General features: G+C 50.4%; 1 pseudogene; it reads right to left on the minus strand.

Annotated features, from left to right (window-relative positions):
- Nucleotides 1–24: 24 nt before the first annotated feature.
- LOC101562536 lies at nucleotides 25–797 on the minus strand (annotated as a pseudogene).
- Nucleotides 798–4,928: the final 4,131 nt, after the last annotated feature.

Here is a 4,928-nt window from a genome sequence, read left to right on the forward strand (position 1 = left end):
TGCAGCTGGACTAACTCTTGGGTCTTACTCCTCTGGTTGCTGAACTGCTACCTTTTCAGAAACATAGAAACCATCCAAACATTTCCTGATATCCTTGTTTTGACTGCTGTGGCTTGCTGAATCGAGACAGCTGAATTTCAAACAAGCTCACTGTCTTTTCCTTCAAGGATTTGCTCATCTTTCTGGGCTTGAGAGACTGAGCAAGCAACACTTGCCCTCATACAAACTCGGTGAATGTGTTTTTCACCCAAGAAATTCCGGATTTCAACAAGAGACCCATTCTCCTGAATAACGACGTGGGTGGGGAAGTGAGCACACGCAGACCTCATCCTGTAGTGGAAGCCCAGCGAGACCCTCTTGGTCATGTTCTGTACATGGCTACGGATCGCGCAGACGGTGTCCAGCTCCTTTGTTTCCCCACCATTTGTCAGCCTGGAGCCTCGGGGTCTTCCCAAATGGCTGGCGTCCCTCTGCAGGGTTCCTCTGGGGCCCTTCATGATAACTGCATCCTTTCAGAGTAATGTTGACATTTTCTGGACTCTTGACAGTCTGATTGCTGAGAATGGTCTTTGTTCTTATGGGAGAGGCAGCAGAGAGAGAACTCCTACCCCATTTTGAAAGCCAGGTGTATTGTAACCACACTGTCAGCGCGCATCTGCTGTTAGTCTCTAGCCCTGGAGGAAACACACATTTCCTGGGCCAGGAATCCTTATTCTGCTGTCTCTCCAGCAAAAGCTCTGGACAGCTTCATTTTCTGTTTAGAAGAAGAAAGGAAGGAACAGGACACCTGACCGCATCGCGCTGAACTGGTTTGTGGTTGTAGGTTGTGTTTTACAATAACATGCAGGAGAATTCTGCTCTGCGAGCCACGCGCGTGGTGTGGACCTGACACCCCACCTGAGGAGGAAGTTTGGCAGCCACCCCCAGCCCTCTCCTGCTTTTGGGAGCATCCTACGCCTTCACAGTGATGATCAATGTCTTCAGATGTTGCTAAATGTCCCCTGGGTGAGAACTGACCTTGGGTGAGAGATATTGTGCCAGAAGTTGCTAATTTGACCCACAGGACATGTGATTTAAAGCCGTTTGGGAAGAGGAGGGACTCGTGAGTTGCAGGCCCAGATACTGCGTCTGGCCTGTAAGCGGCCAGGAATTCTTCGACCCGGGTGGCTGGGAATTGACTGCAGGAATCACCTGCGTTACAGTGACAGCTGGCTTCCGTATAGCATGACACACGCATGCCATCCACACAACGCTTTTTACTTACTCACAAGGGAACTAAATCTGCCTACTTCATAGACTAGAAAGCTGACGGCTCGTGATTAAATATCCTGTATTCGGAACATACATCGCAGAGCGGTGCAGGAAGGTCCCCTGCGGGGGTCTTGGACCATTCCTACCTTTAATGCCCAGGAGAAACGCACACGTGCACGCCTATGTTCACCCTGTATTGTCGCTAACGTTCCGGAATAGTTCCAGAAATTTCTGTATTTAATTTTATTCCAAAGATAAATTCAGAATCTGCCTTTAGGACGGTCGCTGCACATTGCATATGCCACCACCAGGTGTCGCCACAGCACACTTACGCGTGTCCCTATTGAATACCTAATTTGCTAACCGGTGTGAGAACTGGTAGGTCGATTACTTTCGAGGCTGTGTAGGATGCAACTGGAAAGAGTCCGGCGAGCACAGGGAGGAGTAAGAGAGCAAGAGGGTGACGTTAGGAGCAGACCAGTGAAGTAAAAACCACGGCTTGACTTTCTTTGCTGGAGGCCCTATTGTGGATTTCAAATGATGCTGATTTAAACGATTATAGGGCCCTGTGTACACTGTATTTGGTGTGGACCTCGGAATAAGGCCCGGGATCGAGAGCGGGGTCTGGTCCTAAGGGGCACGGGGCTGGTACCCCCCATGCACCAGGGGAGCTGAGGCACCAACCAAGCACCTGCTCAGGTGGCGGGCTGAGCCGTGGGCCACACGACACCAGGCATAATGACCTGTGGGGTGTTCAGGGAGTGTGAGGGAGGAGAGACAAGGGGCCTGGAATTCAGCGGTGGCCTCAGTGGGGCGGAGACAGCTCGACCTGGAAGTGTCCACGCCAGAAAGGGGGTGGACATTGAGTTGTCAGTAACAAGCGTGACCCCCTGGGGGCATCACAGAGACGTACACTGGCAAGGCAGAGGAGGGACTGAGGAGGCTCCTTGATGAGCTGCCCGTTTGTGGATGTCACAAATGGAAATGACAGGCTCCTGGCTGTTTGGCCAGAAAAGACCAAAGCCAGTTACTGACTGGAGCCAAATACCAAAACCGAAGCCCAGCGCCCTGTGAGCCCAAGGTTGTGGCCCTCCTGCCTCAGTCTCCCAAGTGCTGGACTACAGGTGGGCACTCCCCCATCCCCAGCTGAGCAAAGAAAAGAAAGCAAGGTCTCGAGTTGTTGCCTTCTGGTCCTGAACTCCTGGGCTCCAGTGATCCTCCTAGAAGCTACAAGAATGCATCACAGCCTCTGGCTCCTTCCTTTTTAAAAAAATCTTTTTAATAAAAAAGCATCCCAGGCAAGCAATCTCTTAGTATTTATTTTTATTATGTTGATTTTTGGGGGGTTGTTTTTTGAGACAAGTTCTCACTCTGTAGTCCAGGGTGGCCTTGAACTCTATGTAGCCCAGGCTGGCCTCGAACCCTCAGTGATCCTCCTGCTTCAGCCTCCAAAGTTCTGGGATTAGAGGTGTATACCACCATGCCTGGCTAGTATTTATTTTCAACCCCCAACTTGGAGGTTTATCTATATTTGATATAGATTAAAGATGGTTGCTAATAATTTGGTGCTTGTCTGTCTGAGAGAGGAAGTGTCCTTTCCCCTTGAATTTGGGCAGGTTCTGTGTCTGATCTGACTGATAAAATCTTGTGGAATGTGTGGGGCCAGGTTCTGGGGCCAGGACTTAACAACCTGGTCATTTCTGTTTCCTGTCTCTCAGATACCCTGGGAGCCTGGACCACGGAAGAGTCCAAGGCCAGGGGGCTGAGGAGGTCACATGTAGGCCACTGGGGACATTCCCAGCTGAGCCCAGTCTTCTTGCCATCTGTGCCATGGAGTCAGACCTGTGACGAAGCTGCCTGGGGCCTCAGATCGGCAGCTGGCTGCCACCAGACGAGCTCCCACGGGGCCACATGGAGCAGAGGGCCAGCTGAGTCCTGCCAGAAACCCACTGCCCCAAACCACACAAAACCAAACGGCTGTCCCCAAAAGTTGTTCTTTTGTCTTCTTCCCCCTCTTCCTCTTCCTGCGCTTCCTCTTCTTTTTTAATCAGAGGATCAAACCTAGTTTTAAGCAAATGCTCTACCTCTGACCTGCAGCCCAGCCCTAATAATTAGATTTTAAACCAGTTAAATTTTGAGGTGATTTGTTATGCCACAGTAAATAAATGGAAAATATTACATGAAACTGGCATCCAGCATTCCGTTGCGTGACAATAGCGCTGCTTGCCTGTCTGGCCATGGTCATGGGGCTTCTGTGGCTTTGCATGTATCTCTTGCTGTACTCATGCAGAGGTTTCCTTGGCTATGAAACGATGTGGAGGAGAGTCGCTGGGAAGTAGGGAGGACACGTCCAGATGGGAGGGGGAGCCAGGGAGGGCAGTGGAAGGAAGGGAGGAGGGGTGGAAAAGAGCATTTTATAAATGGGGAGAAGAGAGGATGGAGGAAGGCATGGGAATAAAAGAGGAATACGAGCAGGTACAGATTCCCTATGATGAATTGTTATAGATGGCAAACGTGTTCTAATGAAAGATACACACATAAAATGAAGTTGCCTGGGGTATAAGTCTAAACATAGAGCATCAGGGCTAGGGAGAGAGCTCAGTAGAATAAGCACTTGCCTGGCAAGCACAGGGTCCTGAGTTCAATCCCCAGTACTGCACAATAAAGAAATAAATAATAGAAGTAGAGCATCATCATGCTGCCAGAAGTACACATGTTTGGCGTTACTGGGTTAGGCCAAGTGTTCTCCAGGCTGGCACCACCCTCTTTCCCCCCTCTGCATGTGCAAGACCATTGCTGCCTGCATCTTCCCCAACAGCAGGCGTCGTCAGTCACAATGCAGCTAAAACCTGGCACCATGGTCCTGATTTGCAGCTTCCTGGATTGCTGATGAGGTTGACTCTTCCACATGCTTACTCACCACTGCATTTGTTTTCTATCACTGTAACAAATACCCCAGCGAATCACCTTCTAAGGAGAAAGAGGTCCATTTGGGCTCACAGTTTGGGAGGTGGACTCATTGTTTTTAGGTCTCTAGGGGGAAAGGGACAGGGAAAACTTCATGTCCTGGCTGAAGCTGGAAACTAGTAGATGGGGGAGAAGGAGCCAGGCCTCCACCCCCAGAGGGTGCACCTCAGCAGCTGAAAGACACCCTGGGCTAAGGGAAGCTAAGCATGTAACACATGGACCTTCAGGAGCCACTTAAGGCCCAAACTCTAACAGCCAAAGTAACAGTCACCCCTCCTCAGAAAGACCTGCTCCTCCTTCCCTTGCCCCGGTTATGCGTCCTCTTTGTTGTTGTTTATTGATTGGCTGATATCTTAATTACTCTTCTCTTGTTGCTGGGACAAAATACCCAACACCCAAAATTAAGGAAGAAAAGGTTTATTTAGCTGACAGGCAGTGGACCTTTCAGTCCATACTCAGCTGGCTCCAAGGCAGAGCGGCACATGACAGAGGGCAGCCTTTCATGTTGGCAGCAAAGAGCAAAGAGCAAAGGAAGGGGCAGCAGCTCCAGCACTAGCTGGCCTCTCTCCCCTCCTTACATTGTACTACAGATTACCTGCCCCCGAGGAAGGTGCAGCAGCCACCCTCCTTACATTGTACTACAGATTACCTGCCCCCGAGGAAGGTGCAGCAGCCACACCCACAGTAATCAGTCACAGACCCCAGAAGCT

Source organism: Octodon degus, unplaced genomic scaffold, assembly GCF_000260255.1.
Source record: "Octodon degus isolate 3935 unplaced genomic scaffold, OctDeg1.0 scaffold00017, whole genome shotgun sequence".
NCBI classification, from domain to species: Eukaryota; Metazoa; Chordata; class Mammalia; order Rodentia; family Octodontidae; genus Octodon; species Octodon degus.